The sequence below is a fragment of the Triturus cristatus genome, chromosome 1_2 (genome assembly GCF_964204655.1).
Source record: "Triturus cristatus chromosome 1_2, aTriCri1.1, whole genome shotgun sequence".
Classification (NCBI taxonomy): Eukaryota; Metazoa; Chordata; class Amphibia; order Caudata; family Salamandridae; genus Triturus; species Triturus cristatus.
Genome location: NC_140580.1, coordinates 552,438,523 through 552,451,872, shown reverse-complemented (window position 1 = coordinate 552,451,872; position 13,350 = coordinate 552,438,523). Strand labels below are relative to the sequence as shown.

The 13,350-nt window shown below is 44.5% G+C and overlaps 1 protein-coding gene across 2 annotated transcripts in view; it reads right to left on the bottom strand.

The window, feature by feature from the left end:
* LOC146867615 (prominin-1-A-like) overlaps positions 1-2,433 on the bottom strand; it is a 496,515-nt gene extending 494,082 nt beyond the window's left edge. For both annotated transcript variants that reach the window (XM_085606443.1, XM_085606442.1), the window contains exon 1: positions 2,104-2,433. The gene's annotated coding sequence lies outside the window, so the exon portion shown is untranslated. The remainder of the gene's footprint in view (positions 1-2,103) is intronic.
* Between the last annotated feature and the right edge of the window lie 10,917 nt (positions 2,434-13,350).

Here is a 13,350-nt window from a genome sequence, read left to right as displayed (position 1 = left end):
ACATTCATGCTCACACATATACACGATCTCTCACCCAAACTCACTCTCACCCACATGCACGCACACAACATACATTAAAACCATCTTATTGCTCTTATCTAAGATGCATCTGAAGGTCCAGATCTAGCTGCTTCACTTTTTATTACACTAATAGTTAATAATAGACTATTATTCACTATTAATGTAATACAAATTAGCAGAAAAACAGGTTAGAGCCTGACTCTGTGTTCCTGGCACTGATTGTGCTACCTCTGATGCCAGGGTTGCAAAGGCAGTGCCAAGCAAGACGGGGCAGCTAGGGGTGTTAATTGCGACCCAGTGAGACCCCTAAATGACATCCATGGTCCTTGAAAATGAAATGTGAAGTCACAGACCTCGCGGGGGATAAATCCAGCTATTCCTAACGCCTCGCCTTTTAAGCGGCAATGAACCCGTTTCTAGGCGCTCCTGCTTGTTGCCGAAACAGAATCTGAGACATAAGAAGAGCAGCAATTTGAGCAGAATCACGTTTTATTTTAGGGCGGGGGAATGAATAGAGGCAGAGGCGCAACTAGAGCCAAATTTCGAGGGGGGCTAAGAAAAAAATTCGGGGGGGGCTGAATCTTTTAAGCCATAGGCAGAGTGGAGCTGCAGGGGCTCTTAGAAGGGGTGAAACAACAGCGAGGCCTCATTAACATACAAATGGTATTTTAAAGACCTGTGAAGTGCTCGGGTGCAGCTGTGTGTTTGCACGGGAAGCTGTTTCATCCCGGGCTGCCATACACGACGGCGGGCGGGGGGGGGGGGGGGGGGGGGGGCTGATGCCCTGTGAGTCCAATGGGTGTTGCGCGCCTGAATAGAGGTTACGTCTCCCGATACAACGAATATCCGTGTAGCCATTGGCTACATCTTCTGCCTATCAATTAACCTACTACTAACCTCAGAGGGAGGCGCACGCGTAGAAATATATATTTACAGCGTGCGCCGACACTAATGTACACTTTGCCCAGTTCACGAGTCAGCCTTGGGCTAGGCACGCCTCGAATACTGTTTCCCCCGAGTTTCTCAAATATTACCAATCCCTTTAACCCACCCCCACGCCACGCTCCCCCGGCACATGCACCGCATGCCCAGTTCACGAGTCAGCCTTGGGCTAGGCACGCCTCGAATACTGTTTCCCCCGAGTTTCTCAAATATTACCAATCCCTTTAACCCACCCCCACGCCACGCTCCCCCGGCACATGCACCGCATGCACAGCTCAAGAGAGGCACGACCACAGGAGCAGCAAGTAGCTATAGTCAGCGCCCTGCATGGCGCCCCGCTGAAGTCTCCACTGAAACGCCTCGGGCTGGAAGCATATTGGGTACGACCATAGCAAGAAAATAGTACATTTTTGACAAGGATCTGTCTCGGCGTCGGCTCAACACCCTGTGATTCTGGGGTCACCCGTGCCGTAAATAAAAAATAAAAAACATGAATGTGTCCTTGTGCAATGTAACTGGTGCTCACATAAAGCGCTACAATACCTTCGGGTCGAGTTCGCGCTAGATTAAAACTGCAAAAAACAAACCACAGCTCCTTCTAAAGAAGAGGCAAAATATCACAGACGTGCGCTAGCAAGTACCACTTAAACGTCACGTTATTGCTGCAAATGACCACAACAGAAGTATAAAAAGAGAGACACGCTCCGAGCGATTGCTCCGGGGAATGATTTTTTGTGTAAAATAGTTAATTCATTTTCTCCCAAACTGCTTTACGTTTCACGTGACTGCGCCTGTCCGACCAGCCACCGCGGGTCACCCTCATCCCCAGAGGCTGTCCTTTGTCGAGATTGCTATATAACCAGTTGGTTCTTGCCCTGTACAGTTGAGTGAAGAGAGTGTCTATTTACAAGTCTCTCAAGGTAAAATGCAATATCATGCCACAAAGTTATAAGTAAACACTCTGGAGAGGCTTACAAAGGTGCTGGGAGGAACCTCTCCGGGAGGTAGAATAAATCATGCGTGCTCAGGTAATTTATTTGACCTTGTGAAAATAAATGCAAATGGAAAAATCACTCGAAGCCCTTAACTCGGTCACGTCTCATAAACAACCAAAAACAGAATTAAGTTTACGTTTCTCACCTGCCACCGTGCATACACGCGCTGTGAGGAGTTTTTAAGTTGAGCAGATTCAGGAGAGGAGCCGTGTGTTCCACCTTCACGTGCGGCTACCTGGGGAGATGTAAACAAGACGCGCGCGCTCTGCAGTCTGTCAGCGACGTGAGCTCTCGCCCGCCTCGGGTGACACCCATCCCGCAGCTCTCCTCATCATCATCACCTCGGCTGTGGCGAGATAACAGTAATTAATGTGCGAGGCAGGCTGGCTCTACACAAACACGCTCGTTGCCATCGCATGGTTACATCCTTTCGGTTTCACATGCCCAGCTTCCTTAGTTGCAACCCTTCCTCTGTGGCTCTCCGTCAGTGCGTCTCAAAACCAGTTCCAACTCGGTGACAAAAGCAGCTATTTCCTGCTCTGTCACGGTGCTGGGGAACCAAAGCAGCCATAGGAAACGGTGTAACGTCCGTACCCGCTTCTGTGCTTTCCTTTTACAAAGCATCGAGTGTGTGTCAATCTACCTGGTTCCACGGAAGCACAGGACTGTAAGTCCCAGAATGCACTGATTTGGAGAATTAAATCACAAACTTGGCTATAATCGAGCGATATGGCAGCCACCTGCAAAAGATTGCACCAAACATGTATAGAAGCTTTTCTGACTCTCTATAGGAGCAGTTGGGGAACTGGGGGCTTCATTTGGGGAGGCGGGGTGCACATTTTGGAAAAACGTGCATTAACATCACATTGGTACTTCAGGGAATGCCTTGAAAGCAGGAGTCTCCCTGATCTGCAGCAGTAACACAGTCCCACCTTTGTCTGCGATGTTCACCCATTACCAGGGCCAATTAGATGGATCAAGTCCCAAGGGATGCGAGCCCAAAGCACAAAAAAGGAAATTGCATTAAAAACCACTAGAATCCATCCACATAGGAAAATCCACACAGGAAAATCTACACGAGACAAGATTCGAAGTACAAACCATGAAGGTTTATTTGAAATGTAAGAAACATTACAGAAGGCAAAAAGAAAATGGTTCGTCATCTCAATTCAAAATACCAAAAATGGAAATACATGTGAATATACATAGGCGGTTGAAACTGAGCCAAATCTAGTCAATAGCCAGAACCAAATACATTCTAGCACAAGCCAAATAACGAGTCAAAGAGCATTTTGTCATGAGGACTTCTCTGTTAAAATCAGGTGAGAAGATCATGAAGAAATATTCTAAGTACAGATTAATAAACAGACTAACACGGAGTCTTCTTTCTAAGGGGACCAGTGGAACGTCTGGCTTGCTTTGCAAATGGAGCATTATTATATGTTTTCAGACAGAGAAATCGTACAGTAAGTATAGTTTGAGATAAAAGATACATCAAGCTATCCAATAGCAAAATAGAAAACACATCACACAGTAAAATTACTTTTGCTCTAGATCTAATGAATACTAAATTTTCCCCTACAACAGAAAACAAAAGCGCATTCAAAATATAAACACCACCGCAGGGCAGACGGAGGAAATGGCCTTAACTTGAATACATTTAAACTCTCTTCTTCCTTCAGGAACATCATGAATGCATTAAGAGAAACACTTTAACTGATACAATCCAAGCAGGACCATAACGCTAATTGGATTTAGTAAATGTTATGAAAATACTTAAAGTCTCATTTGCAATTCTCTGTGCACAGACATAGAAAGAGTACAATGCCAGCTTTTACCTTTACACTTCACAAGTTTGAAAGAACATTTGAAGCTCGAGTAGGCCTACTCATGTCAACTTAAGAACTCCGTTATATTCAATACAGCAGAACCATTTCATTTGCATCTCGTTCATGTTAATTGAACACACAGAATTATAACATTTAAAATCAGGATCATCAGCTTAGTGCTTGAACAAAGTGATTGAACAGCTGCGTACAGCACCATACAGACCATATGAACACTCTTCATGGTGGGGATAGTGGGGATAATATCTCTATATTTAAATAAAAGAGTTTGCAAATGAGATCTGAGGTGAACCAACAGTACAATTCTCAAAATGCACTTGTTTGTTAAATGTAAATTCATGGCTGAACCATGGTGCCTCTACTACCAGAGTCATCGGCTCCTGGCTCTCCTCCCACTCTCACATACAGTGCATTTTCATGTTTTCCATGGGGATTTCTCCTACTGCCCCCTACTATCAAGGTGAGACAGGGGTCAAACAGTTATGCACTTTGAATCTTTACCCTAACTTTCTGAACATTCCAAACATGGAGCATTACTAACCAACTCAGAGTCCTGCCCTGTAGCCCAGCCCTGCATGCATGCAAGAGCTGGTCTTTCAATTCACAGGTGCATAGCTGTGAATAGTGCAGTGGGTGCAGTGGCACTGGGACCGAGGGGTATGAGGGGCCCATAGTATCCTAATGAAAGCTGTGTTTTTTTTTAATACCAAGGGTTGGGGGCCCATTTTGCTTTGTTACATTAGAGCCGCTAGCAATCTTGCCACAGCACTGGTGTCACTGAGACCTGTCTGCTGTTACCCTAGGTAGAGTTTTTTCAGATTTCCAGGAAAGCATAAGATCTTTTTGAGTTATGGAGAATCTAAAGATGTCAATATTGTGGAGAGGTACCAGTGAAACATTAACCAGACCCTCATCTTCCAACGAGGTCGAGCTGTACTGGCAATCAGGCAGTGCCCGATGGGCTGACTTTACCGATCAGGTTATGTCCTGATTTTTGTCTGTTTGTAGGGCTGCTTTATGGTCTACCAGGCTGCTGATTTTTACTGTTGATTGTCTGATATTACCACAAACGTTGCCTGCAGCAAGCTGACATTCATGTAATCTTCTATACTTGGCAGGCCACATATACAGAGTCTTTACAAGTCCAACACTGCAGTGAATTAAAAATGAGGGTCACATTTTCAGGGCCACAATTTTAGCTAACTCATTCGCTAGTAGGGGCACCTTTAATTTGGAGCCGGGCCTATTTTCTGTGACAGTCTGACCCTCCAGCAAGATGCCTCTAATACAATGAAAAACACTTCTTAATAAATAGAGTAACTAAGTGCTTAGTGTTCACTCCTGGCCAGTTTGTTTGCAATATGCTAAGGAACAGCAAGTAACTGATGGTTAAGACTCATTTAACCCCTACTTACCTTCTGCTCAGGGTGTTTATGGAAGCGGCTCCTCCTTGGAGACCATTGTATGGGAGAGAGTCTGGGGTGCTGGGTGCCAGTACACGTCTGCTGTGTCACCCAGACACAATGTCGTTTTGTATATATACCTTTGTTTCTACACAACTCTTAGCTACTTCCTTGTTCTTTGTCGCAAGAATGCGAAGCATTGAAAGGTAGCTATTACTAACAAAGGACATGACATGTGGGCTCCCTGCTACAGGCACACTGAACATGAACCTGGCAATTGAAAGAGTATAAACCTTAGAAATACAATGGAGCCCCCCCCCCAAAAAATATAAGAAGGCAGTACACAGGGCATGAGAAGCAAGGGCGAGACTCTAGAACTCAGAAGGTGCTGGTGTTTCTTCTATGTGGATTTGTGGCAATGGTACAACCGGCCTATCAGGATGTGTCCTGTACTCAAGTCCATGGTGTTCGTGGGTTTGCAGGGGTACAACAATGGAAGCCCGGCCTTAGCAATAAGCAACCTGCAAGGAATGTGTGTGAGATGTTATTTGCCATGGCACAATCAACCAACGATACTGGAACGAAATAACTAACTTAAGGTGAGAACAAAGGCTAGTTGCAAACCTGTGACTTTGCTAAACTAAGAACCCCGACATAGTAAGAATAGGGCGAAGGAATCCTACGTTAGAGCAGCAGCTAGGATGCTAAGTGCAAGAGTGATTCTAGAAATGGAGCAAAACGTAGATGAAAGGCCGACTCAGGGCGCTCTGGCAGACGGCGGTTGGAGACATGGACGACCCTGACTGGCGAGATGCGATTGCATCGCCTAAAGAGGTGGCAATCTCCACTAGACTGCGGTTGGTACAGTTTAAAATATTACACAGGACCTATTATACACAGGTACTACTGCACAAGATGGGAAGAATTCCTGATTCATACTGTTTACGCCTCTGTGGCGCCATAGGTACCTTTTATCACACCTTGTGGGAATGTACAAAGCTTACACCATACTGGGTGGCAGTGATGGTAACCATCACAGAGGTCACCGAGAAGCAAGTCCGGCCTGAGCCTAAATGCTGCCTCCTCAACATCTGGGGACCAACAGACCTTAACCACGCTGAACGTCAGTGGGCAACGACAGGCATGATGATAGCCAAACGAAACATAGCACAAAAATGGGGAGCAGGAAATATACCGACTTTAATGGACTGGCGTAGAGATATGGATATAGCCATGGTAGCGGAGCAGGCCACATTCATTCACAGGAAATGCCCAAAGAAATGGGGAAGGGTGTGGGGCAAATGGAACGTATATAGGGGGAACATCTGTACACATCCGGGGTTGGATAATGACTCAGACGAAGACATATAACATTACCGCATTCATATAAGTGTTGCTGTCCCTGTGAAACTATGTCCCGGATGACTGTATGTGCATGGCACCGTGATTGTAAAACTACATATGCAGATTATTGTTGTTTCAATGAAAATAATTTAAAAAGCCAAAAAAAATAAAAATCGTAGATGAAAAAATAGTTCCTTTATCCTGAGAGATCGAACCACCTCCGACTTATGTGTACCCCCTGGTTTGCCAAGGTCCAACAGGGTAGCAGTTCTTTCCTTGTTCTGACCGCAAAACTCTGGAGCACCCTTCCAATCAAACTTCCAATGGCCAAATCCGAGTATTGTTTCAGGAAAGAATAAAAAACCTGGCTTTTTGATCAAAACTAGTTTAACTGTCCGGCCATGTTCTTAGTCTCTGCTTTGGGCGTCCCTCTTCTGAAGCACCGAGCGCTGTACAAATGGCATTCATTGATTGACAGTCCTCTGGGGAGAGCAGGATTTAAGGTTGTTCACTGAAAGTGAAATATTCGCCCAAAGGAAGGTTACATACAGGCTCCAAGGGCTGGGACACAGTCACCTTAAATACAATGTACACTGTTCGTCTAATGGGGCAATCTTGAAAAATTCCAATTCTCAATGTTGTAGCAATCCTCAGATAGTTCGGGGGAATGCTCCAGTGCTAAGCCCTCTGGGTAAAAGGTTGTAGAGCACCCCTATATCACACAGCAGTCTGTTCTACCCTTCCTAGAAACAGCATCCTTCACGGACTGCTGGCCTCATCTTAGCATAACAGGACCTTCACATCTTCGGGCCTGGACATCAGGCCATCCATTTTGTTCAAAATGATCTGTGATTAGAATCCATCTTGGTCCAAGACAATTTCCGCTTCCTAGCCACAGCTCTGTGAAGAAGGCTCCTTTCAAATGTTATCTCTGGAAGGATAGGCGCAAAGAGCCACGTGGGCAAGGTCAGGAAATAGATCCAGCTAAGTGTGGAAAAATATATTGTACTACAATATTTATGCAGCGCTTACCTACCCTATGTGGGTAGCACACAACACCATGGTGCGGTCGGAAAGGTGTTGTCTTTGTTTTGATCCTGGGTTGGAAGTGTTTCCATTTCAACATGAGAATCACAGAGGTGCAGTTATCCCGTTATGGAACGTATCACTTAGCAGTGTGATGAATGAAAAAGTGTGAGAGATAGACCCACAGTCTATGGCAGCTTTGAGCAGCTCTGCAAGCCACTTTTGTGGTATCTCTTATTTTCATAGTCCTCTTACCTGGTTCCTGCACTGGGTTGTCCATTCTGCAATATTTTGTTTAAAGGTTATGGTCCTGGGGAGGTGTAAGTTGGAAGAAGACATGGAGTAGAGAAAAGCTTAGAAGGACTTTCTTGGGGGCGTGGCTAGGCGCCCAAAGAGGATGGTGGCGCCGGTGTGACAGCTCCGTTCACACCAGAGCTCACCGGCGGTTCGCGTTTTTGCTGCGTCTAACGGAGGGAAGCCTTCGCTGCCGGAATATGCCGGGAGTGGTTTGAATGCATTTCTCAGGCTGCGGCAGCCTTATTTGTCATCCTAATGCCTCTTTGCTCCCCGGTCGCGGCTCTACATCGGCCGCGGCCGCCATCTTGTTTCTACTTGCCGGCGATCTCCTCAGCATCGCGTTTTTAACGCGCATCGGTTTTCTACATGCCTCGTTGGATATGCATTATCCCCAGCGCCTCCAGCGGCACAGATGACATTGACTTACATCTTTAGGTGATTTTTTTTTTCTTTTTTTTTCCTTCTTTCAACTCTTATGGTGTTTCTCACAGGCTTAAATGACAATTTCTGATCTCCTCAAGCTTGGCGGCCATCTTAAGAGCCTAGTCTGCATCTCCTGAATCTTTGTGCTTGTCTTCGTCTTTAACCTGGCAGTGTGTTCCTCGTGAATTTGTACTCTACGGACGGGTTGATGGCTGATTGTTCCAGCAGGGTCCAAAGACGCAACTACATAAAAAATTCCAAGCTATTTACGGAATTGGCGCGTTTAGAAGCCTCTCATTCTCTCCCTACCAGTGAGTCGGCGCCGAACATGGAAGCTTCTACACAGTCTTCATTAAAAACGACTCCTAAGAGACTAAAAAAAGATCCACCTTCGCCTCCTAAGTCCTCTTCGACCAATTCAATGGAGTTACCCCTCGAGGAGATACGAGCCTTGCGTCCCTTCATGGAAGAAACCAATGCTAAGCTGCAGATTCTCACTGACAATTGGACTTTGATGAATGAAAGAGTGTCTTCGGTGGAACGTGATGTCTCCTCTCTGCAGGATTCTGCAGCCAAGGTCACCCATATGCATACGCAGATCTCCTCTCTCCAGAAACAGGTGGAGGACCTTGAAAACCGAAATAGACGCAACAATCTCCACCTTTACGGCCTGGTGGAAGGAAGTGAGGGGAATGATCCCATCAACTTTTTCAAGTCTTTTCTTCCTAAGCTTTTGCATTTGCCTGAGGATACCTCACTCAATATTCAGCGTGCCCACAGACTTGGACGGGTTTCCTCCTCTCTGCCCGCATCAGTGAAGCCTAGAGGCGTAATAATGTATTTTCTAGAATACACTGACCTGCTGAAAGTTCTCTCTGCAGCCAGAGCCTCTCCTCGTCTTACATGGTCCGGCTCCACTATGTTCTTTGCGCAAGATTACGCTAGAGCCACTGCAAATCGCCGTAAAGCCTTCTTGGACATGAGACCTGACCTTCGTTCCATTGGCGCCAGATATGGTCTTTTCCATCCTTGTCTATTTAAAGTCACCTACAATAATAAGACTACGACTTATGAGGAGCCTACGCGACTTCGGAGTTTCCTGAATTCTTGTGGCCAGGCTGCTATGGAGCTTTCTGGTCCTTCCTCCTCTTTTCCACCGTGACTTTTTCTGAAGTTGCAATATGATATTCCAGTTTCTTATGTTTGCTAATTTTTCTAGTTCAATTGTTCTCACACTTGCTTGTTATCATGATGACTTTATGCTCTCCATTGTTGTTTTTGTTTTTGATGCTATGGCTCCCTGATTTGTCTTATTCAATGCCTGTTTTATACCCTTGTTGTCTGCCGTTACCTAACTTTGTTCCCTTTCCTCCTGCACAGATCAATGTTTTGCGTTCCGTCCTGTTCCTCTGGTTGGACGTCTTACTCACACCGAGTGTCCTGCCTTCTCTAGTTGGCCCTACCTCCCTCCCTTCGTCGTCTCCACGTACGTCTTTGCCTGTCCCTGCTCCTGATCGTACCTTCCCCAAGTCACCCTTTGTAAGTATCCCTCATCCTTTTATTTTTGGCATGCTTGCCCCTGTTTTGTATCTCCTGACTTTGTTCTCCCCCCTCATATTCTCAGGTTTATTGGTGTCATTACCTCTCTTGCGACCTTTTTCTTCTTTTCTCTCTCTCTCCTTCTCTCTTTTCATTGCTTGTTGGTTTTCTTGGCCTTACTTCTTTCTCCTCACATACTTTATTTCCCCGGTATTTCACTTCTCTCTTACCTCACAAGTACGCCTCTCCCTCTCTTGCCCTCTCCTCTTTTGTCCTGTTTGCTCATCTGTCTTTTTATACATGCCCTTTTTTCTCTTTCATTGGACCTTACTTAACATTCTCTCTGAAGTTCATTGTATTTTTTTACTGATCTCAGTAACATCTTGGCTTTTTTCTATTTTTACGACAGTTCTTTGGTTTCTTGTGCTCCTCTTTCCCTTATCCGTTCTCTTTCTTTCCTATTCTTTTTTCTCTCTTCCCTTTTCCTGCGCTTTCACTTTCCTTGAGGCTCTCTCTGGATGTTTTATTTTCTCTTTGCACTGTCCTTCTAATAATCCTTAATGTCAGTACGTATTGTTTCTTGGAACATTAAAGGCCTTCACTCTCCCATTAAGAGGCAAAAAATTCTATCCCACCTAGCCAAATTGAATGTAGATATTGCCTTCTTGCAAGAAACCCATTTGTCTGACATTGAAGCGGCTAAGCTCAAGAGGGGTTGGGTAGGGAATGTATTTTCTGCTCCTGGTGATGGTAAGAGGAATGGTGTGGCTGTGCTAGTTCGCAAGTCTCTTTCTCATTCGCTTTTGACTTCCGAGTCAGATCCCGAGGGTAGATGGTTATATGTCAAACTTTCCTCGAGGGGTATCCCCATTTCCCTTCTTAACATTTACGCACCCACTGGTGGTGACCCCGCTTTTTGGCGCGCAATGGCCTCTCGTATTACTGATTACACTGATGACAATTTTATTATGGCAGGAGATTGTAATCTACCCTTTGACCCCTTTTTAGATAGACATTCCCAAGTATCCTATATCCCTAATAAATCCCATAAACTCTTTACTCAAGTAATTTCCCAACACAAACTTATTGATGCTTGGCGTTTATGCAACCCTACTACTAAAGAGTTCACCTTTTACTCCCCATCCCACCAATCACAATCACGCATTGATTATATTTTTCTTTCCCATCACATCTCTCAGTCCCTTACCCATGCTGATATTGGCCCCATATTATTTTCTGATCACGCTCCTGTTTTGGTTAATATTGATGTCTTACCCAAATACACTGGGCCAAAACGTTGGCGCTTTAATAATACTTTACTTCTTGATCCCAATTTTACCAGTTCCTTTGCTGAATTTACTACAGAATTCTTTGCCATTAATGACACACCCACTCTGCCCAAGCACACTATTTGGGACGCTTATAAGGCTGCAGCTAGAGGTTTCATCATCGGTTTTGTAGCTAGGAAACGTAAGACTGCTCGTAAACGCACCAATGATCTTCTTCTCACGATTAAAAACCTAGAACATTCTTTTTATACTTCCCATTCGCAGGAAAGTCTGACTGCTCTTATTGATGCTAAGATGCAATTTAATAAGCAATCTACTGAAGATGCTTCGTTATATTTATTGAAATCTAGTTCAAAATTTTATGGGGGTAAGAACAAAGCAGGGAAAGTTTTAGCCAATTATTTAAAAGTCAAGCAGAATAAGTTGAACATTGAGTCTGTTTACAACGCTGATTCTGTTTTAAAACACACGGACGATGATATTTTAGAGGAATTTTCCCGTTTCTACTCCTCACTTTATTCTTCTGAAACTCGTCCTACTATCCGATCTCTCGCTAATTTCTTTTCCAACATTCAGGCACCTCCCAATTTTCCTGTCGATTTGTCCGTTCTTGAAGTGCCCATTTCTAGTCGCGAATTACACACTGCACTTCAATCACTCAAGAAGGACAAAGCCCCGGGTCCGGATGGACTTACAGTTGAATTTTATATGCACTTCTCTAAATTACTATTACCCAGACTGCACTCTCTTATTGACTCTTTTATACTCAGTGGCACTTCCTCTGGCTCATTCTCAGACGCCCATATCTGTATTATACCCAAGGAAGGGAAAGATCCCCAACATTGTAAGAACTATAGACCAATCTCTTTGGTCAACATTGATTACAAGATATATGCTAAATCCCTTGCCATCAGATTAGACCCTTTTCTTCCTGAACTGTTGGGCCCGGAACAATCTGGATTTGTTAAAGGTCGTTTCATTACAGATAATACTAGACTCTTGTTTAATGTCCTGTCCAAATCCTCACGGTTCCAGGATTCGCTAGCGGCAATTGCCTTGGACGCAGAAAAAGCGTTTGACAGAGTAGAGTGGACTTTTCTTTTTTCTGCCCTCAAATGGTTTGGGTTTGGTCCTAATTTTATCTCCTTCATCTCCTTCCTGTATTCTAGTCCCCGAGCGGCGGTCTGTGCTAATGGCCTGGTCTCTTCTTTCTTCAACCTAGGTAGGGGAGTCCATCAGGGTTGTCCTCTTTCCCCTTTTCTCTTTAATCTGGCCTTAGAACCCTTTCTCTTAAAACTTCGACAGAATCCTAATTTACATGGTTTTCAAATCTCCCAAACTAACATCAAACTTGCTGCTTATGCAGATGATATCCTACTCTTTATATCCAATCCCACCATTTCTATTCCCGCATTTCTCACTGAGGTTCATGAATATTCCCAAATTTCCGGCTACAAGCTGAATAACGACAAATGTGAAATTTTACCCCTTACAAAATTTACTTTTAAACCTGATTTTGCCGCGTCCAACTTTACTTGGAGTCCCTCACACATCAAGTATCTTGGATTGCACATTACCCCCTCCCTCCCCGATACTGTATCGTTATGCCTTAATAAGTGTACCCAGAAATTATCTGACCTCACCTCTAGATGGCACCCGCTTTACCTTTCTTGGTGGGGTCGTCTTGACACGATTAAAATGATGCTCTCTCCAATAGTTCTTTACACTGTTTCCAATATTCCAATCCCTATTCCGGCTAAATTTTTTAGAAAAATCAATACTATCCTCTCTTCATTCCTCTGGGCTGGCAAAAAAGCACGTATGTCCTTGTTTAGATTGCGACTTCCTAAATCAGAGGGTGGAGTCAACTTTCCAGACTTTCCCACTTATCACAAAGCATTCCTTTTGCGGCAAGCATCCCTTTGGCTGCGGGACCCTGCTGAATCTTCCCCCTTATGGCTTGTAATTGAACGTCTTTCTTTATCTCCTTTCACTTTTGCTGAATATCTCTCATTTTCCCGTAAACCCCAGTTTATCTCCACTCCCATCCATAAGCTTACTACCAAACTTCTTCTTTCCTCTTCCCCAGCCCCTCCTTCTTCCGTTGCCGAATTCCTTAACACCACCATTTGGTATAATAATAGCATCCTTATAAACCACAAGCCCTTTTATTGGAAATCTTGGAGACAAAAGGGTTTGATATGGGTGTCCCATCTTTTTTCTG